The sequence below is a fragment of the Leptopilina boulardi genome, unplaced genomic scaffold (genome assembly GCF_019393585.1).
Source record: "Leptopilina boulardi isolate dan_hultmark-lab unplaced genomic scaffold, ZJU_Lbou_2.1 LbouV2_367, whole genome shotgun sequence".
Classification (NCBI taxonomy): domain Eukaryota; kingdom Metazoa; phylum Arthropoda; class Insecta; order Hymenoptera; family Figitidae; genus Leptopilina; species Leptopilina boulardi.
Window position 1 is genome coordinate 98,723 of NW_026137937.1, and position 12,421 is coordinate 111,143.

General features: G+C 24.8%; 1 protein-coding gene across 1 annotated transcript in view; it reads left to right on the top strand.

Moving 5' to 3' along the window:
* Positions 1–2,971: 2,971 nt before the first annotated feature.
* The window catches only part of LOC127287080 (uncharacterized), a 51,314-nt gene continuing 41,864 nt past the window's right edge, over positions 2,972–12,421 (top strand). The window contains exon 1 of the mRNA XM_051313811.1: positions 2,972–3,324. The gene's annotated coding sequence lies outside the window, so the exon portion shown is untranslated. The remainder of the gene's footprint in view (positions 3,325–12,421) is intronic.

The window sequence follows — 12,421 nt, forward strand, 5'->3', positions numbered from 1 at the left end:
CTCGTAAAATTGTTTTTAATGTCAAAGCCATCAATAAAATATTTATAATTTCAATCAAATAATAAAATCTTTGCAGAAAATACATTTTTAAATTAAAATTAAGTAAAATTATAATAGTTCATTTCAATATAATAATAAAAATTGTTTTTTAATATAACATTAACAATGTCATGTTTTTGGTTAATTATCAACATTTTATATTGATAATTAAAATACAAAAATTAAGTTTTCATTAATCAGTTGTAATGATCAACGAGATTTTCAGCGCAAAAATAATTTTAAAACATGATGATATGTTTAAAAGTTAATATTTTTTATAGGACAGAAAAAAATTTCATATATGAAATTATTTAACGTTTTAAAACTTTTTTAAAAAAGTAAATAAAAAGATTTAAAAAATTCGAAAGATTCAAAAATGGGGTTATAGTATTTCTATTTACCTGAGTAGTAAAATTTCACAAGAAATATCCAAATTTTTTAAAATCTAAAAATAGCGTTAAAAATATTCATTTAATTTGAATTTAACTATATTTTCTGTATTTTTAATAAAGCAAATCCATTTTTTTGTCCTTTTTGTTGACATTTTACCAGAAATATTAAAACTGAAAGGTTAAAAAACAACTTCACAACTATCATACCCAGGGAAAGGGATCAAACGATTACATTATTTTTTTCCGTTTCCTTTTTTTAAATCTTCTAAATTTAAAACGGAAAATCTTAATTAAAGAGGAAAATACAAAAGGAATCCTTTTGTCATTCTTCCATTAAAATGAAGAATAAAAATATTCTACATTTCAATTGAATAATCTTGTTTTAAGAGGAAATATTTAGAGGATATTAGAAGAGGAATTTTCCTCTAAGTATAAGATTACTTTTTTTTGGGTGTAGGATCTCTCCAGGTACTTCTCTAAAAGTTAGTTAAATTTCGATAACTTCTTCGAGGAAGAAAACCCTAAAATATGAAAGACGATCGCTACAAGAGATTTCCAGGTACCTATGATTACTCAGGGTAATTTTTCATCAACTTCTGGAACAAGTTAACCTTAAAACGTGATAAATGATCACTAGGAAGTTTCAAAATACTTTCCTAGTGTTCAGGTCGTTTTCATAAACTTTTTCAGGGAAGTTTATGTTAAACAGCTCAATCGTTTACGAGAAGCAATTATCATATTACCTAAACTCAGTCAAAATCAAATATCTACAATTAACCTTCAAATATTTGCTCCTAGGTCAATTGATTTTTATCGACTGTCTCCGTCAAATTAAATATAAATCAGTTAATTATTTATTCCATGTAATTTCAAACAAAAAGTTTTTATCATAATTAAAATTTTTTCTTCTGATTATTTATTTATCAATTTATATTTATATTTTTAATTCTTGAAAAACAACTAAAATATCTTCAAAAATATCGTTGATTTTTAATTTTTATTAAACTTTTATGTACAGACATTTACTAAATTACAGAACAAAACATTTTGATTAATTTTTTTTAACTATAAAACATTCTCGAAGTATTAAACATAACATACAAAAATACCAACAAAATTGTCTGAATTTGAAATTTCATAACCTAAACTTTAAATATGCTTCTGGGTACTTCCTAGTGTTAAATGAAACTTTTTAAATACTTACAAAAATTTTTTACGCCTTAAACAAAAGTTTTTTGTTTCAGAGACACCTACAATGCTTCACGTAAGAGTTAACAAGTTTGCGGGAATTTTTTCTGAGAAATTCCCGGGAGTCTCCCGGGAACTTTTTCACGTGGGTCGTTTTAAATATTAGTTTTTTCATTCCAAACATGTGAAAATGTAGTTTCCCCATAAGAGAGCATGTTAAATTAAAAAATTAATAACTTTTTAACTGTTTTGTGAAAAATTCTGAAATTTAGTCAGTGTTGAATCTGACAAAGTTTAACGTGGAGAAAAAATGGAAAAACGAATAATGTAACTTTTACTATACTTTAAAAGTAAAACCTAAACTGTCCGGAATTTCTGCGCATTTCTGGTAATTTTTACTCATAAAATAGTAAAATTTACTCTTGAAAAAGTAAAAATTATTCTGGAAATAGTAAATTGTACTATTTCTGGAGTAAAAAATGCCAGAATTACGCAGAAACACCGGTCAGTTTAGGTTTTACTTTTAAAATATTAAAAGTTACTTTATTCGTTTTTCCAATTTTCTCCGTGAATGTTTTAATATAACAGCATCAACAGGAAAAAGCTGTATTGAATTTCTAGTAACATGTGGAAAAATTCTCGACACATGGAGTAATAACTGACGTTACGTTGACTCTGTACCAAAATAGTTAAGCTTATTACGTCACATGTTTTAGGGGGCATGGAATTTAGTAAAATGTGACTTAATTGTGACAAAGGGAGAGGAAGGGACTTCTTATTTTTGTTACGTTACACTTACACTATATGAAAAAGTGCACAGTGCTTAATAAAATATAATTTACAAAAATAAAAATAAATAATAATTAAAATATTTTAACAAAAAAATTTTAATTTTTTTAATTTTTGATCACACTTTTGTTGCTTATATCATTTTATTCATAATTATTTTGAAAATTTGATTTCTAGTGTATAGTAAACAGAAAACATATCAACAAATTAAATCTTTAATAATGTACCTATTGTAATTGACAGAGTGGTCCCTTGTCATGCGGACTTCCACATAGTTTATATAAAGTTTAACAATTATATCATTTTCTTTTTTTGTAAAAAATAGTCGTTTTATTTTGTAAATATATATAAAAAAAATGACACTATTTATATATTCAACGGCAATTTCAAATATTTCGTTATAAGCATGTATTGTTATTTAATGAGTTTAATCTTATAATAAAAGAATAGTTTAAATTTAAAATGCATTTTATATAAAACGTGCTTTATTTAAAACACGTGTGGATGCGCAGAAATACTACGCAACTGGAGAGCTCAAGAGTTGTGTTGTGATATCTCTCAACAAAAATCTGAAGAAGCAGTTTCTATCCTACTCCCACTACTCGAGTTACAGCTTCTCATTGTAGTCTTTTTACTAGTGAGATATTTGCTTAAAAATATTGTTAATTCTAAAATTATTTAATCACTACAAACAAATAAAAAAAAAATGAGATTTTCCACTACTATATTTATAACAACACTTTTACTTCTTATTATTTTGACGGTGACAAATTCTGTGCTTGAAATTGAAAGAGAAGAAACTACGCGCATTATTTTTTTTAATAATCGTGTGGAAGCTGGGTCTATTATTAATGTTCCAGTTCGATGTGCGTCTACTTTAACCAGAATGAAAAAACGCTGTAGGAAGGTCATTTAAGTAAGCAAGAATGTCTTACTTTAAATAATATATATTTATTTTGAATGTATGTTTTAATAATTTAAAAATTTTTTTTTGAAAATAATTTTGTTAAAAATTAAAATATTATATTATCACAATAATAATGTATTCAAAGTATTTATATTAAAGTATAAAGTATGTATCAGAGTATGTGTATATCTCTGACTGAGAAAAGGAATGCATATTTGATGATAACATTGTTATTGTTTAAAGAATGACTAAAAAAATACTCATTTATTTACACATTTTTTCGTTCTGATCATTAATTAAATAATTTTTTATTGTTCGCCTGAATACATATACATATATATTATGTGAAATTAATTAACTGGTAATTAAATAATTATAGTTTAATAATCTGTTTTGTTTACAAATTTCATCCTCGCTTATTCCCAGTTTACGCGGGTCAAATTTATATACCTAAAAAATAAATTCATTTGGAACAGTAAAATAAATAAACTTATAAATAAAATAATTATATAGTAAAAATTTTAACTAAAAATAATTAAAATTTATAGCTAATACCTTCTCTGTTCCACAGGTAAATCTTTGCAAATTCACAAAATTGCAAAATTTTTAAACAAGTTTTATGATTTTTCTTGTTATTCAAAAAATATTAATAATAAATAAAAAAAAATTTCTAAACAAATAAATAATGATATTAGAAATTATTTTAAAAACAATTTTTTTTTTGCTATTATAATATTTTTCAAAATTGTTTTTGAGAGTTGTAGTTGATTTATTTTTCTAATTTATTATATGATTAGCTTAATAGCAGTAATCGTTGACCCAACGATGCATGCTCATTTCCTGCAAATTATATGTGGGGGAGCATCAAATATTATTTAAACATAATAGTGAAAAATTTTGAATAAATGATTTAGAAAATTTGTAATGCTTGGAAAAATAATTGATTAAGACCATTTTCTTTTGATCGAAAGTATTTTTTTGACCTATTTAGTATAAAAATGAGGTATACGTAAAAATTCTTAATTAATTAGTCATTTTTAAATAAAAATTAGTCAAAACGGTTACTAATTCATGTGATGAACTAATCGACACAGTTGAACCAATCAAAAGTGACTAATTCAGGCATTGAAATAGATAAAAACGACTTATTAATAAGGTGTCAAACATTTATTTATTGACCATGCATATTTCAAGTTGGAACCATTTCCTTTATCCAAACAATCGTTTTTAGAAATTTTGTTTTAAAATATTCACATGATAAGCGATTGGAGAATTGTGTTGTGTCTCGACACAATTCGATTACCAATTGGAGAATCGTATTTTTTGTATTTGCACAAAATCAAGGACCATTAAAAAATTTTTGAAACTTCAAATAAAACGTGTGAATGCGCAATGATATTATACGCAAGTGAAGACGTTTAAAGTGGCTATATATTTCCGAAGAAACAGTATCTAATACTTACTTGTCTACTCATACTACTAGAGTTATAACTTCTGATTGTATATAGTCTTTCAGATATTTTGTCTAAAATATTTTTAATTCTTAAAGTATATTAAAAAAAAATGAAATTCTCCACTATTTTAATTTTATCAACATTTTTATTTCTTTTAATTCTGTCGGTGACATATTCTCAAGGTGAAAATGACAATAAAGTAATTAATTTTGATTCACCCGATAAAAATGTGAAAGAAGCATCTATTTTGCGATTTGGATGTCGACGTGGTTATATCTTAGCAATGGGCCGTTGTAGAAGAATCGTATAAGTAAGTATAATGATTACAATGTGAATAATACTTTTTTTTTTTTAATTTTATTTTGATAAAAAAATATAAATTTTTAATTTCAATAACGATGGTAAATATTTCTTTCATTGACAGCTGTTTATTTTACTCTTATCAATGAAACTAATTTTATTGATATTTAAAAATTTTATTATTATTTTAAATTTCGTATTTAAATCTAAAACATATATTTGAAATTATGTAGAAAGACTAAAAAATATTCTTATTACATATTTAGAAAATTTACTTAAATTCGACTTCTATATTATATTTTATCTATTATTGTATACACAGAGCTCAATCATATGAAGCTACGGATCAGCATGAAGCACGTACACAAACTACGGACTCCTCTGCTAATTGTTATAATTTTTTGTAAATTAATTTTAAGATAATAAATACATATTTAAATTAATTTGACACTTTTTTCTTTATTTTACACATTACTTTACAAAATTTTTAGATACCGAATTTTTATTTTACTGAATTTCTCTTTATTTTGATTTAAAATAATTCTATAATTTAATTTTATGGTTATGATGAGTTCTAAATTTTTTTTCATTAATCGACTATGGTAATGACAATTTTGTCATAAAGCATATAAGATATATATAAATATAATTTAAAGTTATTTCAAGATCATATAAGCCATCAAGGCTGCAAGAATTTCATTTTTTATTTTACTTTCAAGTGTATTTTCACCTTTTCAATTGAAGCAGCTCAGTTGATTCTACAAATTTTATATTGATAAGATAAGATTTATTTTTCATTGTTTTCTTTTTTGTATGTTTAACAATATTTTATATGTTATTAATTTTCAAGGTTTCAACCTAGACTATATACTAGTTGATAAATTTTAAAAACAGTTCAGAAATCTTTCTGTCGATTATTTGTTTGGACATTTGCAATTTCGGATAAATCAAAATTCAGTGTTTTAAGAATTCTATCAAATAATAATTATTCGTACAAATAAAAATTTGGAAAAATTAAGATTCAGTGATTTGAAAATTCTAGCATTAAAAATTCTATTAAATGAGCAATTGAGATTAAATGAAAAGTTCTGTAAAATAAAAATTTGATACCTAGAAATTTTGTAAACTAAAAATTCGTTTCAAAATGAATTTTGTCAAATGCTGTTTCAAAAAATGAAAATGCGACAAAATAAATAATTAAATGTAATAAAATTCTTTAAAATTCTTTAAAATGAAAATTGTAATTAATTGATTTTTATGGGATAATCATGCACCCTTTTTATTCCACTATTTTTTTTCTGTTCTTTTGAAGATTTCAAAAAAGGTAGTAGTTTCAAATACTATGTGGACATATACAGATTAATTGATTATTAAAACTCAGCATAAGATTTGTTATACCAAATATCGTGATATGATTTATACGTATATCACTGCGTCAAAAATGCAAAATATTATATTGAATACTTCAAAAGGAGATACCGCAAATGTTTTTTTTTTTTCCTATATATACATTTATACGTACGCTTATAAGGAGTACGCGGAAATCAATCGAACGCATCTTGTGGACGGTGGACAAACTTTAAGTATTTGTCCTGTATTATGGGCTGCAGCATATACCGTAAACTCTTCTCGTTTGCCATTAGCCTACTTTATGCACAAGGATCATGAGTGCAGTGGGACTGAAAACGAAAGGTACAAAACAAAATTTATCCAAGTCACACTCACATAAACGTGTCGTTTCTTTCATTCTTGCATTATTCTCGCAATTTTACTTTTTTTTTCTTCTTTCTTGATTGAAATTTTTTTTTATTAAACGAAATTATTTTTGAATTTTTATTGATACATCTTCTAAAGTTGAAAACATAAAGGAAGAAAGATTTAAAAATTAAAATTATTTTTCAATAAGTGTATGTACTTTTAAGAATTACGTTTCAAGAATCTTATTCTATAAACTCTGACACAGAAAATTTTGAGGTATTAAATTAAGCTGCAGCGCTAAATTGCTCTCTAAATTTGAATTAGTAAAAATGTTAACTAATTTGAATTAGTGATTTACTTTTTGCTTTTGATTTAGTAAAATTTAAATAATATAAAAAAAAACTTGTTTAGTATCGAATTAGTAAAATTTAACTAATTCGAAAGGAAAAAGTGAGTCACTAATTCAAATTAATTAAAATTTTTACTAATTCAAATTTAGAGAGTGGATTAAAATAAACCAAAATTTTTTTAATACCTTTCAATTGTCTATGTGATTAATAAGAATTTGAACTAATTGAGGTTTATTAGAGAGTATAAAATTTTTTTTTTTTTAATTTCATGCCGTAATTATAAGAAAATTATAATAAAGGGATATTTTTGTTTATACCATCCTGTTTGCAATTTGTGCTACTTGAAATTTATTACTTCCATTAAACATCAAGACATATACGGAGAAGCTTTGGTTTTGAAAAATAATGACTCGCATTCTCCTCTGGTAAAATGTCCCGTAACGCATTATTAACAAAGTGATTTACATCAAATCAAGTTTATAGTTCAGAATTCTTATATGAAAGAGAAAAAAAAACAATTGTCACGCAGGAAAAGAGACTTTAGTCACAGAGAAGGGGATTTTATTTTAAGTGTAAAATAAAATTTTTACTAAAACAAAAATCCCTTTATTTTTTTCTCATTAACGGTATAAACTTCTACGGATTTACGCATGAGATATTTCTCTTCATACTTTAAATTAACTGTCATCATCAAAGTTATCTAAAAAAAAATATTCGAAATAGAATATAAATATAGGCTTTTAAAAATAAATTCAGTCAAATTTTGAGAAATTGAACCCCGTAAAGACGCGAATGTCGTTCGGAGAAAAATATTTGTTCCAAGAAATTAAAATCCAAAATGTTTAATTGAATTATAAATATCTTTATTTCAGGAATTGGAAATAAATTGTGGAACACTAAAATTCGTCATTTCGTGAACGTCACGCATTATGCTTTTATAAAGTGTGATGTTCACATGAGATAATAATAATCAAAGGTGACAAATATTCCCTCGGGAAAAAGTTGAAACTAGTGTTAGAAAATGGTTAACAGTACTTGGATATAAAAAATGACATTATTTTAATTTGAATAATTTTAGATTTATTTTCATGATCAACACTTTTTTGTTTCGAGATAATTTATAACGTGTTTACTGTGACTTTGAGTTAAGAGTGATGATAGAAAATTTTATTTAAAAAAATGTAACTTTTTTATCAAATACAGAAAATATATATATATTTTTTGTAAATAAATAATTTAAAAAAAAGTAGAACCAAAAATTGAAAAATTTATTCACTTATTTTGGAATCCAGTAAAGAATTTCATTACCGACAACTGAAGATGAAATGCGTCATGAAATTAGAAAGAATATTATAGGCATATAATAATACTATAATTTTATTGTTTAATGATTAGATAATTGATGTATCTTTTGATAATGTAACATATATTTTTATTCACGGAACAATAAGTTTAACTCTAATTTATAATTATTCATATCTTATATTTAAAAGCGAATAAAAAATTTCCCCTTTTTGTTTTGTTCCAAAAATTAAAGATTTTAAACGCGACATACTTTATGATTTTATAGATGATTCTTTATAAGTACTAACTAATTAGACACGGAACTGTAACAGTCTAGGCCAATCTGATATAATTATCTTCAAAAACTTCAATTTTCGATATGTTTTATTTTTGTCTGAACAAGGCAATAAATAGATATGATTAAAATCAAAAATATTTTCCATTTGTATTTATATATATATATATACCAGTTTCTCCTATATACACTTTCCTGTAAGTGAAAAATCAGATCTTGATTTAGTTAAGATTCGAATATGTTTATTATTCTACTTTCATCTATGTGAAGAAGATGAAAAAAAAAATTGAAAATTGAAAAATACTTGAATTATAAAGACCTTTTATTTTATGTAAATTTCAAAATTGTATCAATTAATTAGAACTATGAAATGAATGTACAATGTTAATAACTTGAACTACTAAAAATGGACCAGTTTATTCATTATCAGATTTTAATATTCATTTGATTGAACTTTATGATATAAATAAAAGTATTTTGAAAATATATTTTTTGTGCAATTTTCCTCTTTTTGTAAATGTTAACGCAAATTATCGTGTTAAATTAATTACATTATTGAACCGGAAGTCAATATAAACATGTATATAGATATGTGATTTAATCAAGGAAATTGCAACTTTGTATCTAATGCGGCACTTAGAAAATTGGGTCATTATGAAAAAAAGGGTCAACAAGTTTGTTTCATTGATATTTTATATATAGAGTGCAAACAGAAATCGAATAGTTTCTTTTTATTTATCACATAATTTTTTTTAATCCCCCCCCCCATATATAATCATTTGAATTTAATTCAGCGGTCATTTCGATAAGGATTCAGGTCAATTTCAAAATAACAATGATTGTCACTTGAAACGGCGCAGCTTTTATATACGGAAAGCTTTTTAATAGCAATTTAACTACGCAAAATATTAGTTCACAAATTATAGGTTTCTGACATTTGTACATAGTAATTTTCAATAATGTTCTGTTTTTTCCTCAATTTTTTTTTTTTTTTTTTTTGGCAATCAATAATTGTCCTCGTTGTTCAGTGACTTTATTTTGTCCACTCTCCGTTTCTATGAGTTATTTTTTATTTTCTTTTTTAAATTTTTGTTTTAATTTTTTTGCTTGTTCTTAACTCTATGGTCCACAGCAGTTTGGAAATATAATCACAATTGTTATTTTCATAATATATTTCATTTTTATGATTGTTTTGGTTTATTTAAGAAAAATATAGGTTGTGTTCCTTTTTCCTTTTTCTTTTTTTGCTTTTAGTACTTTTCTTTTTAATGTTTTTTTTATTTTTTTTTTAGGTTTTTTTGTTGTTTTATTTTCATTTTTATGCTTTATATTCATTGATACTCAATTCTTGAATGAATGTTTTTCTTCAAATTGATGAAACTCCCTGTAGTTTTTCTATGAATCTTTCACCTGAAATGAAGTCATTGTAAAACAATGAAAAAAAATATATAAAAAAATGATTTTATCGCGCAGTATTTATTGCTGTTAAATATCTGTATGAAATATATACTTAACGGCACGTCTTCCATTTAATAACATATATTATTGTTGCTAAATAAATTTTAATACAACTTTTTCACACTATTCATTGTACATTTTATGAATCAATTACGTTATTTTTTTTCAACCATATTACGGCACTCTCTCTTTCTCGGACACACATTATAGCACAAGTAAAAGTTCATTGTCAATTGCAGAAAAAAAGAAGTTTATTATTCACTTGAATTTGAAAGTTGTGCGAAAATGATGTCAATTATAACTAATTGTATCTATTTTTTTGGAAAATTTATCTCGTAAAAGTTTATGATTTTTTTTTCATATAAAAATATTCATATTTTTCAGATGCGAACGAATTTTTGTTAAAATAAATTTTTTTATGATTACGTGAGAACCTCCCACGTGACCTGTTCTCCGAAAAATACATAATTTTGCGTTAAATTATTAAGAAATGAAGTTTAAAAAGTTTAATTTTTAAACGAAAAGGAAAAGAAACATGGCGGGGCATACACAGACGTTGCTTGAGTGTGTCAGTGCTTCAGGAGTCAGCGCCAATTCGAGTAAGTGGCCGCTGAATGAACTATGATAACATACATTATTTTATTATTTATTACTTTATTTTTTATTATTTTTGCGTTAAGTTATGGTAAATAAATAGAACAGCGCCCAATCAAAAATTTACTAATGGCGCAGTACTGGCGCAGTACTGACAAATACTGGCGCAGTACTGGCACCCAGTATTGGCGCCAGAGTTGGCGTAACTTTGGGATGATAACATTTTACCAGTATTGGCTGCCAGAGTTGGCACCAGTATTGGTAACCACTACTGGTTCAGTACTGGCCGAGTACTGGCAGTTTTGTAATTTATTGTATACGAAAAGAAAGCTTCAACTGTAACAGAGATAAGTTTCACTGCAGGTAATACTTTTTTGGTATACTTAGGAAAAAGTGTCTGAAATTTTTAGTAACCCAACACAAATTAATTTCAATTTCAATTTCATTTATTAACGGGACATGCCCTTTCGTACAAAAGTACTCCTAAATTCTAATAGTTACGTAAGTAACAATACAAAATATAAAATATTAACTAAATCTAGGTAGGCGCTATAATGGTTATAGTTCAGTATAAGTTTATACAGTAAAGAATAACATAAATCAAATTACATTATTATCAAAGGAGAAGATTAATTTTTGATAAATTGAATCTGCTTTAAATTAAATATTAATTAAATTAGTCAACTAACTAATTAATATCTTATTATATATAAAATCGAAAACACCAAGAATTTTTATTCTTTATTATAATATATATTGCAAATTATTATTTAAAAAATCAAAAAATAAATATAAAAATATGTTTATTATAAAACCAAACTTTTTATAATATATAAAAACACTTTAGTAAAAATAAAAATGTTTATAAAATAATTATAATGTATATAATTATGCAATTAACTATTTAATTATTTTATTATTCACTTTAATTAATATTAATTATTATATCAAATATAAATAAAAAAGAATAACATCCAGAAACAAATTACAATAATTTTATTGACCATTGAACTATTTTTTATAATTTCTATTAAGAAAGGTTAATTGTATATTTTATATTATTGATAATATAACATTTGTGCAATTTTACTTGCGATTGTATTTAATTTTGATGAACAAAATATTTAAACAAAAAGATTCATCGGGTTCACTCTAGAACTTTTTGTAAACTAGTGTTAATCAAAAAGAAAATCTATTTAAGCCAGTACTGGCTCAATATCGGCTCAGTACTGGTTTGCCAGTACTGGGAGGGTGGTACTGCACCAGTACTGATACAATGAAAATACCAGTACTGGTTCAGTACAGACTGCCCAGCCTCGGCAGCCAATATTGAACCAGTACTGCGCCAGTAGTCAACTCTGGTATAATACTGAAATTTTTGGTTGGGGAGATTCCTTGTAATTGTAACAAACAAAATCATTTCTCCAAAATTTTAATCTGAAATCTTTTTTTAATTCAGAGAAAATTTTGAAACCACAAAAAAACGTGTCATTTACCCACATACAAAAATAAAAGAAAATCAAATCGGTAGCAAATTAAAAATATTAAAGTTTATTTTTGCGAAGATGTAATAAAGATTTAAAAAACTAACGAGTGCAATGAGAAAATAAAGCCCGGGAATAACTGGTCCAGATTAGAAGAGATGCTATTCTGATAAAATCTTTTATTAATTC